Below are 17,639 nucleotides of genomic sequence, written 5' to 3' on the forward strand. Positions count from 1 at the left end.
AGGGCATGCTGATGAGCCAAGAACTTAATTTCAGCTATATATATATACATATATACATATATATATATATACATACACATATATATACATATATATATATATATATATATATATATATATATACACATATATATATATTAAAAAAAAAACCTCTGAGGAAAAATAGGCTTTCATTGAGGAGCATCTTTGGAAGCAGACAGCTCAGGCCAGCCCTTCCCTGGTGAGGCTCACACACTCACTCACCAGACCTACGACTTAACATGTATGCTCACAGTTACTTTGAATCCAGTTTCAAGAGGAAGCCAAGCTACTTCGGTTCTAGAAAAGAAAGTCTCTAAGATGCGCACACCCAGTTTGGAGGATGCACAGATCGAGTTCCTTGGTCACATTTCCAGGAACTGTGCCCATGTCATAGCATCAGACTCTCTAAAAGGCAGCCAGATCCTACAACAGAGCATCGTCATATCTTCTGGCATTTTCAAGCCTTAAAAGAGAGAACCTTGACTGTATGTCAGCAGTTCCCACTCCAGCATTAGAGAACCTAGGGAACACCTCCTTCCTCCCCCTGCTGATATCTCTCTGCAGCAGGAACTGGCAGTTTGATTAACATTCTTTTCAGAAAAAAATAGTCCAAATTATTTATAGCTAAGTATAAAAGAGCAGTGGGAAAAGGGCACTGCCCAATGAGTGAGTGAATTCTTGTGAACACACAGAACAATTCATATAACAGATCCTGCATTTCCCACATTCATATGGAAATAACGCTTTAAAACAAAACACATTAATTAGCATTTGTTCTTGTGTGGGGTGAAGAGTCCAGGGCTCTGAGCAGGGTTGCCAGCAGCCCCTCCACACCTCTAGTCAGGGCCACTGTGGAGAGGCCCTCATGCATCTTGAGAGCTCAGTACCTGTGAGAGAAGAGAAATGATCGGGGACTTTTTAACCCACAGTGTATGAGGTATATGGAAACATCCATGAAAGAACCACCAGCAGCTAGAAGACCAGGCGGGGCATTGTCACAGCAACTGCTGGTGAAGGATTTCCCACACCATCTCCTTCCGCAAGATAGGCATCTGGTGCTGAGTGAATGTGATAGGTTTGTCCCTAGAAATATAATCTGCATATTTACAAGTAAACATCCCACAATCACTCCCATTCAACTGTTGAGGAATTGCATGTGGCTTCATGCTGTAGTGGGTCCACTCTAAGAGGTTGAGATCTCTATTTCTTTTGGTCTTGCTTTCACCCTCTAAATACTGAAGAAGAATCTCACAGATCCTGTGGCCTTTTTGTCCCATAGAATCCAGATATTTAAGACACTTTTTTCATAGGTCCATCACCACCAGGCTCCAATGTACCTTCCGATGAATTAGGTACCAGAACAAGTCCTTGTTCGAAGAGATTTACCCCTTTGGTCCATCTTTTCACTGCTTGGTAACCTCCAGACTTTAGCTTAGGATAGAAGAATGTACTGAATGCTTGAAGTGCTGGATAGCCTTGCTTTTTACTCCTTCCCACTAAAAGATTCATATAAAAATTGATGACCTCATCATTGAGCCAATGATAGTTCTTTAATGTCTGGATGTCTCCGCGGGTGATTTGCAACTTAAATGCACTGCTCAAAATCTCATCTGGTGGGCCTTGGCCCAGGGCATTACTGATTTCCTTTTCCATGTCCTCTGTAAGTGCAAAGAGATCTTCTGTTCTTTTGTCCTTCTCTTTGCTTGGGAAGTTCTTTTCCTTTATCTCAAGCCCTGATATTTCCCGCGCCTGATCCTAGCTAAGGCCAAAGCAGTAAAGGGTGCAGCAGTGGCAGTGGTGGCAGAGGTGGTGGTGGTGGCTGCAGCAAGGACAGCTCTGGGGTTTGCGTCTTGGGGTGTGTTGGCCGCCTCTGCTGCTCAGGCCTGGAATGTACAGATGGCTGGCTAAGATTCTTGGCACTATTCTTCCCTTGTGTGAGCTGCACGAGCCCAGGGCCCACGCACTACTCAAGAGGTGGCGCTCCAGCAGCACTCTGTTTTCTACTGCAGTGGACACTGATGAGATCCCAGCCAAAAGACCAAGCTTAGATTGCTTTATTCACCAAGTGAAGAACAGTCTCTACAATGCTGCGAGTTTATTTGGATTCCCGTTCCAGCTGACCACAAAACCCAATGTGTCTTCTGCTTGTAATGGAACACGGAATGGGGCCCCTTCTGGAGAGGTCTTTTCCAACTCTTCATATTGTGAGCTGATGAGTTCTGGATCCTGCAGCAGCATGCTGAAACTGGGTAATAAATCTCCTAACGGAATAAGTGACTATCCAAAGATCAGAGTGACAGTGACCCACTATCAGCCAAGGAGAGTCCTGCCCTCCTTTGGTTTTAAGCTGAAATCAGAAGGCTATAATAGAAGGCCAAGTGGTCTTCACCATAGCAAAAGCAATCCAGAGAGTTCCTTAACATGGAAGCCTCAGGAGCAAGGTATGACAGAGATGATTTCTGAAGAGGGTGGCAAGGGTGTAAGGTGTCCCCACTGCACCGTGGAGGAGGGTGTCCAAAAGGATGAAAGGGAGAAGTATCAAAAGTTATTGGAGCATCTTAAAGAAAGTGCTCATGGAAGCATGTTCCCCCCACAGTTTCACACCACAGTTCTCAGAGAATTCTGATGGACACATTAAAGACCAAAGGCTTGGTGGAGGAGCAGAATCATGGTGTCAGAACAACCCATTTTGTTCCAAAACTGTTTGGAGTTGTTTTAACAAGAGGACCTCTCTGTTCAATGAGAAGTGAAAAGAGGTATTCAAAAGGAAAAGCTGATACAGAGAAGGAAGTGGGACTCCGATTTGAAAAGGAAGGTACAAGAGGACACCAAATGGAGCCTGATCTGTCAGAAGAAGTGTCTGCCCGAGTTCGCCTAGGAAGTGGAAACAATGGCTTACTCAGAAGGAAAATATCAGTGGTCTGAGCTTTTTAACTGATAAATTACCCCAGTATCTGGTGCCATATTTTTGTGAATTGGAATGTAAACACGATGACTATTTAAAAAGCTTCTGTCTTAACATTTTTGGGGGACATTTATGAGAGGTAGACTTTGGACAAGCTGTAGGAGCCAGTTTCATTTGTGGGTCCTTGGCATTAAACCCAGGGTATTAGGCTTATTGGTCAAAGCTTCCGGAAACCACTGAGCCCAACCCTATGACTTATAAAAGTTTTCTTAGCTCAGACTTCTTTTTAAATGTATAAATTGAGGCAACACTAAATGAACTCAGCAGCTTGTATCCATATATTTATTCATTTGTTTTTGTATCAACAATGTTTAAAGAGGAGAAGGCAGTTGATTTGGGAGGGGCTGGTGAAAGTGCAGGGTGGGAGGTGAGTAAATGACCAGCGCACCGTGTGTGGTCAGTTAAAAAGAAAAACAAACAAACAAACAAACACACAAAAGAAATCCATTGTGCTTGGGCTGTGGTTCAGTAGTAGAATCTGTGCTTAGAATGCAGGAAGACATGGATAGATTCCCCAGCACCCCCAGAGACAGAATTACTGAACCAGGCAGTGCAGAATAGCTGGTTCTGAGCACCACCTACTGCTGTACATTTTAAAGAAGAGGAAAAGCATCAATAACAAAACAAACAACAGAAAACTTTTCCAAGAGCTCATAGTAAATGCTTCTTGGGCTTATTCCTTAACTTCAGCTCAAAGTTAGCATCCAACAGATGAAATAGCCACATTTCTGAGAAGGATTAGGGCCGAGAACTTCACAAAACAGTGGGACTACTTTATCCTTTCTTGTGCTACTCCTGGAATCTCTCCAAGCAGCTTCCTTCCTCCCTTACTCTACAGAGCATCAGAAAGGCCTGAGCAGGGTTTGAATACCAGAGTGCCCCTGAAGTAACAGCCACTCTGCACTGCAGTTGAAAATCTCCAAGGCATTCCCAGTGACTCAGAGTGGAAGAATGAGGCAGCTACCTATGGGGCAACCCTGGTAAGATCCTCACTCTGGGGAAGAATATGTCCTGCCAAGAGCCAATGACACTACTGCAGCCCTGGTATAGGCTGAGGTCATCTTTAGTACGGGCATGAATCTCAGGCAGCATAGAGCATTTCTAGTTCAATCCCACTGATCTAATTAATTAGTGGAAGTCCAGAAATGACTGGATTTCCTATCTTTTTGGCTTTCTGGGTGATTGGTGAATAAGTAACTTGGAAGAAAGAGTGTTTCTGTAGCTATGGACACCCACATTGCTGTTGGAGGTTGACAGGGATGCTGCCTTTCATACGTTCAAAGATTAGGCATGGCAAGTGCATTGCTCAGCTCCTCCATGTTCCTGTGTTCTGTCAACACAATATCTGTCTTCTACTTCGGTCTGCCTGTGAGTGCTATTGACAGGGTGTTTAGGTGCCTGCTCAATGTGAAACCCTGAGACTCCACATTTCATTCTATGTGCTTTTCTGAACTGGTGGCTGATTTAAAAGCCCCCAGAATGAAAAAAAATATATATATATATGCTTGTGTTAAGCCATAGTGTATGTGATATAAATGTGCTTGTATGGATTAAAATGTCTTCTGTAAAAATATGCACTCAGACATCCTTTGTCAAGTATGTGTGAGGTCATCCCAGGTCTCCTGTTCTTACTTCCATTAAGAAGAATGTCCCTTTAGCATGGATGGTGTTGGAGAGTTGTAGCAACCCATTTTAGTGGACTCACTGACGGATTGCACCCAGCATCCTGGCTTCTGCCTTTCACTGTGACCTAAGGTTTATAAATAATCCTTATATGACCCCTTTGAGTTTTCCCCTGCCTCTCTGGGTCCCGTTTCTTTACCATAGCCTTTGGGGATAGTCCAAGGCCCATCATCTTAGCTAAGAGGACAACAAAGGCTTTGGGCACTTTGGGGTAACTCATAGACTCACAATAGCTCCACAATCTCCCAGCTGGAATTTCCTTGGCCTGTCCTGGAGTTAGTGGGCTCTGAAGTGCTGCTCACCAATTGTCCTCTAGCCCCTGCCACACTAAGTTTCCTGTATGCTGTTGCCACTAGCCAGCTGTGCAAAGGTCAGGGCTCAGCACCTTAGGTTCTGAAGAGCACCAGCCTTAGGTGTACACTCTCAGTTTGCAGGCTGTTCGGGTGATCCCTTTCTCTGCTACCTTCTTCTCAGATGTGTGTTTCATCTGTGATGGGTTGGTATAAAAAAAGCAAACTCTCAAAGGCTCTTTGGAAACAAAATGCGTTTGTTATTTTTAACACTGTTCGTGTTCTCATTCCCAAGCTGGTCTAGTGTGACCATCAAATACTCAAGGCTCCATAGGTATGAAAGTTAGCCAACGCATCTGCCATCAATATTTTAAGTAGCTGTTTATGCTTTCCTGTATTCTCCATCATAAGTGCCATTGGCCCCTTTTAAAGCCACTCAAATCTTTAACAGGCTTACCTAGCTGTTTCTTGGTCATAAGCAGAGAGACATACATTACCAGTACTGAGGGTGGCCAAACAATCTCTTTGGCTGATAATATTGAGGGAAACTCTCTCCTTCTGGGTTCCCTGGGCAGATAAAATGAAAACCTAGAGATGTCAAAGACCAATTTTGCCTTGACGAGGAATGTGCTTTGTTGGGAAGGCTGGACTGAGATGGAAACTGCCTGGGTTCATCACTTACATTCAGCAAGCTCAAGTTTGCCCTATTTCTCCTGAGCTTTTCAGACATCTTATAACCCCACTTCCAGACTCACCTGTGTACCAGCATAAACCTTGCCATTGTCTGCCCTATGCAAATGAAAACTCGATTTTAGAATGTTTCCCAACACAGGGAGAGACATGATGGCAGTTCATAGACAAAATGATCCCAGAGTCCTGACTTGTTTGTAGGTAGTTTTATGTCTCTGTTTTTGTAGTGTTGGGGAGCTGACCTGGGGCCTTCTGCCTGCTAGGTAAATAAATGCTATACCTACAAGCTGCACCCCAAGGCTAGACAACATATAAAAATCATTACACAAATCAGAACTTCCAAGTTTCTATTATGCACAGAGAACAGTTTTTGTCAGACATTCACTGAACTCTTTGAGATCAGGTTGCTGAAGGAAACCTTTGGTGTGATTTACATGGGGGCTTCCCCTCATCCCCAGACTTTTGGAAATAAGTAGCTGGTGTTTACAGAAAGGCATAAGAGATAGTGGAAGACAAACACACACACAACCACACAAAAGCACAACAACAACAAATCCTTTTTAAAGTTCTGTCTCAGAATCAACTAGACTCATCCCCAAAGATATTTATTACATTAAAAATAAATGTGATTATTTATTAGGAAAATCTTAAATGAACTCCATTGTTTCAAACTCCGTTGTTGGGTGAGTGGCCCACAGTTGAATCTCAGGCCACAACTGTCTACAATTAACCTCTGCTGTTTTCAGATCTGATGCTTATTTACCTACTATCCAAATAATGGAAGTTTCTTCTTTTCTATTACATGGTGTGTGTGTGTGTTTGTGTGTGTGTGTGTGTTTTACACATGTACATTTACATGTGGCTGTGCATTCATGTGCATGATCCTGGGGACCAGACAAGGACATCAGATGCTCTGCTTTAACACTTTTTAGCATTGAACCAAAGTCTCTCCCTGAACTTGAAGCCACCAAACCCAGTTATCCTCCTGTCAATTCCCGAACCCCAGTACCAGGGTTCTGGCATACATATTTTAACGGGTAACTGAAATTGGAACTCAGGTCTTCTTTCTTACACAGCAAGCTCTTTTACCCACTGAACCATTTCCTAGTCTCCCAGAGTTTCAGTATATTAGGTGCGATAGTTTTCCACGCACAAAGGACTGGATACTAGTGACGGTAATTTTATAATTATTTTAATAACCAGGTTTACATTAACAGTCACGTGATGAGCTTTTTGTTTGTTTGTTCATTTGTTTCTTTAATCTCAGCTAACTCAATACACAGGTTTCTTCAAACAGTTCAAACCAAACAGCTCTTCAATAACCGAGCTGCCTCACAGCTAGCACAGGTCACAGGGAGACTCACAGTCTGTCCATAGCCACCAGACACAGAACTGAACACCCACACACCATGTCTCAAAGGGGAATTATGAGGAATGCATGACTGCATCAGGACTCAAGCTGGGACAGTCTAAGGGAGAAGATCTGGGAGGCTTGTGGCTAGAAGCAACATTGGCAAGCACTCACCTCTTGGAAGGGACTTAGCAGAATGAGCAGAATGGAGTCCAGAGTTAGGGTTCAGTCCTTGGGAGATAGACCTCTGCATATCATGATAAAGAAATGACCCAAAGACCCAGTGGACTTTGAAGTTAGAGAAAGGCCATTTTAGAGGATGACTATAATCCTATTAGATTAAAAACAAAACAAAACCCAAAAAACTTAGAAGTAACAAATTTCTCCACTGAGGAAGCTGATTTAATTGATCCAGAGAGACCTTTTCAACCACTCAAGCCTGTGGCCCTTTCAGAAAGAATGTCAATAGATTGCTATTGGGGCTCAGCAATAACTTGGCGTTTGGAGATTGCAGAGTATTCTTAGAGGGGACTTGGTGGAAAGCCCTGAAGACAGAGCTACTTGAGAGAAGATGGTACCAGAATACACTCCCACCCTGGCATTCCCACCCTGGCATACTACTGTCTGCTTGTGAAGCAGAACCAATTTGCATTTCAATTTGTAACTCCAGTAACATGTATCTTAGAAAAATTCTCATGTTAAGAAAACAGTTGGGGAGCTGCCAAAGGATTCTCAGGATTTACTATGCTAGGGCACTACTCATAGTAAATGAAGAAAGGGACACATTCTGAGACAGTGCCTGACCACCTTGAGGACTTCAAGAAGCTGTTCCTTGCACAGGAAACTAATGCTTGAGTGGAACTTAAGGTTTTGGCACAGTGGCACACTTTGGAAATGCCAAGTGCAGTGCAAATGACCCAAATGAGTTCATTTTTCATGATCAGAGAAACCCTGGAAGGGCTCAGGCATGGGGAACCACACAGTTGCAGATGCGCAGAATTACAGTTCATTTACATGTCTCGTCCCCCATCTGGTGGCCTCAGATGGTACTACAACCTGTGCTGCTGCCTAGCCTGGCTTTTGAGGTATTTAGTGCACAAGCTTCAGATCTGGCAAACTCCCTTTGCATATAAAAGTTCTTCTGTGTTCCTGGATTGATCCCCAAATTTGAATTGTAACTCAAAACTTCATTCCCTACTTTTACTGCTAATGTCTCCTTTAAAATGAAAGCACCATGAGAGCTTTAAAGAAGCAAGTTTCCTCTTCTGAGGTGAAAGCCTTTTTCAAGATTAGAACAGAATAGCTTTCTCCAGGAAAATTCCTTCCTCTGCAATTTCCAAATTCTTATGTATCCATACTGTTCATGTTTCTCTAGTTCTCAGTTTTATGACAGCCTATAGCCAGGGCTGGAAGGGGGCAATGATGAAGTACCGTGACAGAGTTTTGCCTAGCATTTGAGAGGGCCTGGACTCAATTGTGCAGCTTTACAAAACGAAATAAACAAAAATTCCCCACCTCAAAACAACAACAACAAAAAACAAAACAAACAAACAAACAAAAAAATCCCAGCAAAACCAAACAACACCTGCAGGCAGAGATGGAGGTTTCTCTTAAGTACTTCGAAGGTGTAGGAGGCCTGCTCTGTTCTTCAGAGTACTTAATGCACAGTGTGATATTTCTCATCGAGTGGGTCCCTAGAGCACAGAAGTCTGAGCCAAGGTCACTACCACGTTTCCTATGGGAAGAGTATCTTGGCTTCTACAGCCCCCTGACTTGCTCACAGAATCTGGCTCACAGTTGATTTTGGAAATGATGTGATAGGAACATGGGCTTCCAACTCTGATAGACAAAGAGGGAGGCTACCACTGCTGCCCACTGCCCTTACGTGTTGCACACCAAGAAAGCTGCATCATGTCGCTTTATACACATCATCCTAGAGATTTAGTACCAATTAAAGAGTGATATCCCAGCCCCTGGGATCTGCTAGCAGAGGAAGAAACACTTGGTTAGCATTGAAAATGTGGGTATATAGTGCAGTCCTGCTACTCAGAGCTGGGTTCCGTATATCTCTGGTGTACCCTCCCACAGAAGCGGAGTAAAAACTGTTGGGAGTAAAGTTTAGGAACAATGGAGTAAATCAGCTCTCCTAAAGAAATAACATTGGGAATGTACTCAGGTCTGGGATGAGGAGAGTAGCCATTCGCCATGAGCAAAGGAAGCCTTTGGCTCTAGCTCTGCCATGGTCCTTACTCAGTTTTCAGACACTAGAGAGGAGGGTGGGGAACACCTCCCCAGGGCCGAAAGAAAGGCTGTCTAAGCTTACCTGTCCTCCCCTAAATAGAGCTGGGGCTGCATTCTCCATGGCAGCCTTGGAAGAGCCCCAAGGAAACTAAAGAGGAAGAGACCTGTCCTGCAGAAGATTCCATAGAGAACATCAGCACAACAATCAAAGAAAATAAAAAACGCAAAAAGATCATAACTCAAAGCATCCAGGAAATCCAGGACACAATGAGAAGACCCAACCTAGGGATAATATGAGTTGAGGAGAATGAACATTTTCAACTTAAAGGGCCTGCAAATATCTTCAAAAAAATTACAGAAGAAAACTTCCCACAGCTAAAGAATGGCATGCCCATGAATACACAAGAAGCCTACAGAACTTCAAATAGACTGGACTAGAAAAGAAATTCCTCCTGACACATAATAATCAGAACAACAAATGCATGAAATAAAGATAGAATATTAAAAGCAGTAAGGGAGAAAGGTCAAGTAACATTTAAAGGCAGGCCTATCAGAATTACACCAGACTTTTCACCAGAGACTATGAAAGCCAGAAGAGCCTAGACAGATGTTTTACAGACACTATGAAAATACAAATGCCAGCCCAGGTTACTATACCTGGCCAAACTCTCAATTACCATAGGTGGAGAAACCAAAGTATTACACGACAAAACCAAATTCACACATTAATTTTCCTAGAATCCAGCCCTTCAAAGAATAATACAGAAAAAAACCAATACAAGGATGGAAATCATGCCCTAGAAAAAGCAAGAACATAATCTCTCAACAAACCAAAAAGAAGACAGCCACAAGCACAGAATGCCGGATCTAACAACAAAAATAAAAGGAAGCAACAATTAGTTTTCCTTAATATCTCTTAATATCAATAGATTCAATTCCCCAATAAAAAGACATAGACTAACAGACTGGCTACACAAACAGGACCCAACATTCTGCTGCTTACAGAAAACCCATCTCAGAGAAAAAGTCAGACACTACCTCAGAGTGAAAGGCTGGAAAAAATTTTCCAAGCAAATGGTCTGAAGAAACAAGCTAGAGTTGCCATCCTAATATCAAATTAAATCAACTTCCAACCCAAAGTTATCAAAAAAGACAAGAAGGGACCCTTCATACACATCAAAGGTAAAATCCTCCAAGAAAAACTCTTAATTCTGGATATCTATGCTCCAAATGCAAGGGCAGCCACATTCATTAAAGACACTTTAGTAAAGCTCAAAGCACACATTGTACCTCACACAATAATAGTGGGAGACTTCAACACACCACTTTAATCAATGGACAGATCGTGGAAACAGAAACTAAATCGGGACACAGTGAAACTAACAGAAGTTATGAAACAAATGGACTTAACAGATATCTACAGAACATTTTATCCTAAAACAAAGGGATATACCTTCTTCTCAGCACCTCATGGCACCTTCTCCAAAATTGACCAATAATTGGTCACAAAACAGGCCTCAACAGATACAAAATTATTGAAATTGCCCCATACATCCTATCAGACCACCATGGCATAATGCTGATCTTCAATAACAACATAAATAATGGAAAGCCAACATTGACGTGGAAACTGAACAAACTCTCCTCAATGATACCTTGGTCAAGGAAGGAATAAAGAAAGAAATTAAAGACTTTTTAGAGTTTAATGAAAATGAAGCCACAACATACACAAACCTATGGGACACAATGAAAGCATTTCTAAGAGGGAAACTCATAGCTCTGAGTGACTCCAAAAAGAAACTAGAGAGACTCAAAAGACTCTACTTCCCAATCTCAGGGCAGAGTCTCTGGGAAAGCACAATCCTGTCAACCCCAGCTGAAGGCCATCAGAAAGGCAAGGATATCAAGACATTTCCTGCAGCTATGGGGTCAGCAAAGGGTAATTTCTATGTAGGATTTCTTATTATGGTAATTCCCAAGCTTCACAGCAGCACAGCCACTGTTTTTATTACTGATCTCATTTAGCCTACTCCAACTTTAGAGTTCATGCTTTCAAATATGCCAGCTAAGCCAGCAGCACTTAAACCACGAGGAATACGGATTAGCTGATTAAACAAGTGAGATTGGGAGAGCCCAGGATCCCTTGGGTGACTGAGAGTGAATCCTCGTTCTCTTACATACAAGCCAGGTAACCTCAGGTAGACCTCACAGCCTTTCAGTGCTGCTGCTTTCCTGCCTAAATGGGAGAACCAGAGTCCTGACATCTGGAGCCATTGTAAGGTTAAAACAACCAATCCCTTTGAGACATTAGTGCCTGGAACACTGGCTGTTGGCGTGACTATTGGTCACAGTTTCTGAGCAATGAGAAGTCTACTCTTGCTCAAATCCTGAGCCAGACCAGCTCAGCCTGAAGAAGAGAGAGAGACACTCAATGGCAATTCCTCATTGAATCAGCTGACATTCCTTTTCATATGAATATGACTTTCTGGGTTAGCTTGCATAGAAGAATACTTGAAAAACAAATATGCCTCAAATGGTTTACAGATGTCTAGTGGCAGCATAATGCAAACCAGTCACACCATGGTGACTGTGGTTCAGTTGACTTGAGGAACTGGTATGCTCCAGAGGGCTTTGGGGTACAGGTAAAGCCCTTTAGGCACCCAGATACTGCACACTGGAGAATATGTTCAGCACCTGTTGCTATGCTTTCTGAGCAGCATCATTTGAGATATCATCTGGACTTGGGGGCTTTGAACTGAAAAAGCATAGGCTTTTCTGATACTCACTCCCCCTTCATACCTTTGCTGACCACTTCAGCAGCCCCATGACCTTAGCCCTGGCCCCTTTGATCCTGCTCCTTCCAGCACCAAAGGGTTTTCTGCACTTCAACAACATGACTATCTTTAGAAGGTTACATCACATTTCAAATTTACTCAAAAGTGCTTCTGGAGCTGGAGAGATTTACAGCTAAGTGGCCTTCTTACTAAAAGGGAGAAGGGACTGGGACAGGTTGAGGTGGTGGGGGTGGAACAAGGTTGAAAAACAATCCAAGGAACAAAAATAGGCTTTGCTGTGAAATCCCCTGGCTGTGTCTAAAGGAATCTGTTTAGCCAGCCTATCCCTCCAGAGACCAGCATTTCCAGTTTCACAAACAGTGTTGACCACTGTGGCCAGCTAACACTACATAAGTGATTTTTCAGTCCTTCAAACATGATCAGCCCATGAGTGACCTCTAACTTTTAGATTCTTTACCCATGCAATGCCAGTACCTTGAGTGGGAGGACCATGAATAATATCTGAGATAACACCTGGAGTTAGCACTGTCAGGAATACATCTCTCTTACAAAGTCCCTGGAATCATTAGGGAACATTTTTTTTCCAGGAATGTGGTGTGTAACTGGAATGTTCATCATTAATTTACAGATAGTATCAACTGGAAGCATCTCCTAAGCTGGCCACATTCTACTTCTCCATCTGTATGCACCTGATACAAGTGTATCATTTGGCTTACAAAAATGTATAGCTCCATTGCAATAGGAAACTTTCCCTATACCCATGTTACATTTTAATTCTTGAAAGCTGTAGAAGAGATAAGGGAAGAACTAAAAGTTTATGTTCTCCTTCTTTAGTGGAATTTGCCATACAGGATTAGCTTAATTGACAAAGGGGGCGGGTAGGGGTGGGGGGTTGAGATCATGCAAGGTGGCAGTTCAGAACAAAGCTGCTTTCAGATAGGTGGGCAATTAATTCCAAGCTCTGAGCCCTGTGCCAGCAGCAGTTGCTGACATAAGAGACAAGAATCAATAGGCATATTGAGACTGAAAAGTCCTCCTTCCCACATTGTCAGTGTTTTAAAAGACTCATTGCAATATGAAAAAAAGTGCATAGAATTTCTCTAGAATTTGGCATGATCAGCAAAGACTGAGACACACAGAACACCTACTGCAGCCTGAGTGTAAAGCAACCGAAAGTCAGAGATGAACATCTTTGTTCTACCTTCTAGCCAGAAGAGGTATCTGTGAGAAGTCTCCCAACAATGATAGATTGAATCATAGATTCTATCACATTCTTCCAGCCTCACTTGTGCCTAAACTATGTGTGGATATAGCTCAGGCAGGGCCAAACAGAAACATTCCAACTGTAAAGTGAGTGACACCCTAGGACTGTGACAACAAGTCTCCCAGAAAACACTGTTGAAAACAACACTCACTGCCATCTTGATTTTTTGCTGCATGCCCTTCCGTCCAACACCCAACAAAACTCACCTCTTCCAGTCTGCTCAAAAAGTGGCCTTCTGGGCCAGTTATCCCCATTTCCAGCATCCGTGCCTGCTCCTAAAATAAGAGAAACAAAGTGGAGAAATTTCTTAGATGACTTCGGCGAACATTTGGGAAAATAATATCTGTATGCTCTGGGCTAAAATGCATTCAAGGGGGAAAAGAATAAAATTTATATGTTGGGCAAATATTTATCTCCCCAATTGGAGCAATACAGTCGAATCTTTAAATTTTTCACTGGTTTCTTTTTACTATTATTATTAAAAGGCAGATCATTTGATAAGAGTGTCCATGTTTCATCTACATTACCAGTAAAATGTCACTTCTTCTTCACCTATTTCAGACACTGCTCCCTGGGTAGATTGCCTTGCCTGACTTGCTGGCAGGTTCAATCTTTCCTTTATTTCTATTCAATGAAAGGTTTTGAGCATCTGCTCCATGCTGTGCTCTGATTTAAGTACTTGAATTAAGGCCATGGAGCTTAAGGTTTAGGGCCAGATCCCCCAGCCTCTGGTCACCTGCCTTCTCTATCAAACTCATCTGGGCTCCGTTAGTTCAGGTGCAGACTTCCAACCCTATTCTGGTCTAACCAGATGCTACAGGTTCAAAATTGACAACTCAGATTTTATTATCAGCCTTGCCTCTGGGTTTGTCTATTTTAAATACATGAATAAGATGAATGATTCAGAATTCAAGCACAAATAAAAATAATGCCTCCGGATACTATTACCTGAGTTACTTTGTTGCTAAAATCCTATTTACAGTATAGGTATGACAGAAAAAACTTCTTCTTCTCATGGCTGATTCCTACTATTTTTATCCCAATGAACAAGATTTATAGAGAAGGAGATGGCTGCTGAACATAGATAGGGGTGGCAGAAGCCCTCGGCTGCTGTTGTCTGCAATGATACCCTGAAATTATTAAGGCTATCTCCTATCTCAGCCTTGTGCCCTGGGAGAGCCTGGAAAAGAAAGAGAGTTGACAGATGAAACAAGCCTGTCTCAGCTGGTAACTACAAAGCATAGAATTAGTATTAAAAGGATTCTTAAGCCTCTTTTTTTGTGTTGTTAGTAATTCAAATTCAGGGGGATGCTGAGGGAAGTTCCTATATGTGGTGATTAACCTTGATGGTCAGTCTGTTGAGATCCAGGTATCACCTCACAAATCACAGAACACTGATCTTGGTCAGATAGGATTAGTTTATTGAACATTGCCCCAAAACTGATTGGTCAGGGCCTCAGGTCAGACTGGGCAACTGTGACCTTGAGTCAATATCCTATAGGACTCTTTAAGCCTGAAATCTAAAAAGATCTGTGTCAAATTATTCCACCAATCAGGATTTAGAGATAGGGAATTTCCTGAGGAACAAGCCTTTATTTTACATTTATCCTGCTTGCTTGGGGTATTCATCTGAAGCTGGGGACTTGACTTGTCTAGCATTCATGTCATAACAGGATGGACCTTATATAAACTTCATGTCTCAACATGCCAACCAGGATGTCTGTTACTCACATACATGTCTCTTTCTGTCAAATGACGTATCAGTTCCCAGAGACATCTTCAGAATTTAAACTATATTTGACCCCTACTCAAAAGTCTTATTCTAAATAGGTTTAGGTGTCTCTCTTATGTTGTGGTCCATCCCAGGGGCAGCTTGTAAAGGCAAATACCATAAAAGTTCATTCACAGGTGCAGGATGTGTGGCTTTGTGGTTGGTTCAGGTCCAAGCTTATTGTGGCTAACACTACAAAGCGGTTCTAACTGACTTCTGATGTGATTGGCTTCCAAGAACACCAAAGCACAGAACATCCTAGTGATGGCAGTAACAACATGTGAGAAAGTTTCCTTATGGCATTAATGATAGCACAAAATGGCAAGCTAGACAGGTAACAGTTACCTCTGCCCTAACAGTCTACCCACAATTGATTGAATTTGTGATCACCTAGGAGACTAGATTGGTTGAGGCATACTTCTGGGTGTGTCTAGGGATTAACTGAGGCTGGGCCAAATTGTTCCAGACAAATAAATCAATCAACAGAAAGCCAAGGGCTCAGCACTTGGGAGGCAGAGGCAGGCAGATATCTGAGTTCAAGGCTGTTCTGGTATGTAGATCTAGTTCCAGGACAGCTAGAGCCACACAGAGAAACCCTGTCTCAGAAAAACAAACCAACCAAACAAATGAACCATTCTCATTGAATGAATTCGGGACATATTTTCTGCCAGGCTCCAGTGAGAGTCCTCCCTTACAAGGCACATAAAAGTTAAAGTTTATAATTAAACATCTTCTGCCCTGTATAAACCATCTTCTGGTCACATGTGTTACCCAGATGAAGCCAGTTAATCAAGGTCAAGCTCACTCTTAACACACTGCTCCCATGAGTACATTATAAAAATAATGATGTCACTCTTCTGGTCACAGCACAGCTGTGGCTTATTCCAATGAGGAAATGACCCTTGCTATGTTTTTGCTTGGAACATAGTAAATACAGAGTAAATATGTTTTTAAATTCTGTTTATTTTAATTCAAATATGATTACATTACTTCTTCCTTCCTACCCCTCCCATATACCCATCTCTCACTCTCTCTCAGACCTGTTAGCCTGATTTTTAAAATTATAACTGTTACATATATGTAACAGCAAAAACATATAAGCAACCTGTGGAGTCTTTTTGGAGGGGCTTGTATGCACATAATTTCAGTGATAACTAATTTGTATTAGATAACTAGTCACTGACTCATCCTGGGAAAGGCTAATTCTCATTTGTTTTCAATAGTGATTTGTGGCCTGTAATTCTTTGCCTAGGGGTGAGGCCCCATGAGATTTTGTTCTTCTAGATTATCATATTAATTAGGGTTCTTGCCTGGGTTCTGCTTTGATAGCTATAAGGTGGTGTTAACATGGGTGAAGTTTCCCAGTTGTTTCTGGGAGACACAGGCTCACAGCTGACTTCCTAGTCCTGTGGTTCTTACAAGCTTTCTGATTCCTCTAATGGTCCTTGAGGGTTAGAGGAGCTCTGTTGTAGGTGTATCCACTGAGGCAGAACCTCTCTGTGTTTGACCCAGTTTAATTTTCCATGATTGTCTCTGTCCACTGCAAAGGGAAGCTTCTATAATGAGGAGTGGGAGATACATTTCTCAGTGGGTTTAAGGACATTTCTCAGTGTGTCATTTAAGAAAGGTCAGCCTAGCTTGGCAACTTGAAAATTGTCCTTGTTTGTACCCAAAGGATATTTCATTTTGCTTTTTTTGCAGAAGCAGAGCAGGAAAACTCTGAGCGGAGCAGCTGCCTTCATTTAGATGACATGATATAATCTTCAGCTCAAGATTAATCTAATAAATACACACTAGAAACACATCCAAATGGGAAAATGCCCCAATTCTTCTTCCTTATGGAGAAGAGATCTTTCCAAAATCAGAAAGAGGTGGAATGAAGTGGAAGCCATGGAGCATCTGCACTGAGGAGCCACAGAGGGGACAATTCTCCAACCAAGCAATGACACTACAGGCCCTATAGTATCTACAGGCTTGAAATACAAGCAGGAGGTTGGATTCCAATGCAACAGAGGAAGAGCTGGGGCCACTGGCCACAGGGCTGAACACATGGAAAGAGGGGAGGGTTTACAGTTCTATCACCCATGGGTTCATCAGGCAAACAGGGTGATTTACCTCGATGTCAAAAGATTTTTATTAAATTTGGGGGTGGGAGGGACACGGAATGAAAGCATATCACTGCACTAATTAGCTTTCTTGGTCATAAGGCGGAGGGAATTGCATACTTAGCTCAACTCCTCCACTCTCAAGATACTGCCGAGTTTTCATCTTAACCATTCTGACTGGTGTGAGGTGGAATCTCAGGGTTGTTTTGATGTGCATTTCCCTGATGATTAAGGATGTTGAACATTTTTCAGGTGCTTCTCAGCCATTCGGTATTCCTCAGGTGAGAATTCTTTGTTTAGCTCTGAGCACCATTTTTATTGGGGTTATTTGATTTTCTGGAGTCAACCTTCTTGAGTTCTTTATATATATTGGATATTAGTCTCTTATCTGATTTAGGATAGGTAAAGATCCTTTCCCAATCTGTTGGTGATCTTTTTGTCTTATTGACGGTGTCTTTTGCCT

General features: G+C 42.3%; 2 pseudogenes; one reads left to right on the plus strand and one right to left on the minus strand.

Annotated features, from left to right (window-relative positions):
* Positions 1 to 629: 629 nt before the first annotated feature.
* Positions 630 to 1,674, minus strand: LOC147000268 (sentrin-specific protease 2 pseudogene; annotated as a pseudogene).
* Positions 1,675 to 1,909: 235 nt separating this feature from the next.
* On the plus strand, positions 1,910 to 2,946 carry LOC147000269 (sentrin-specific protease 2 pseudogene; annotated as a pseudogene).
* The last annotated feature ends 14,693 nt before the right edge of the window (positions 2,947 to 17,639 follow it).

Source organism: Mus caroli, unplaced genomic scaffold, assembly GCF_978045245.1.
Source record: "Mus caroli unplaced genomic scaffold, Mus_caroli_1 scaffold_19, whole genome shotgun sequence".
In the NCBI taxonomy this organism is placed as follows: domain Eukaryota; kingdom Metazoa; phylum Chordata; class Mammalia; order Rodentia; family Muridae; genus Mus; species Mus caroli.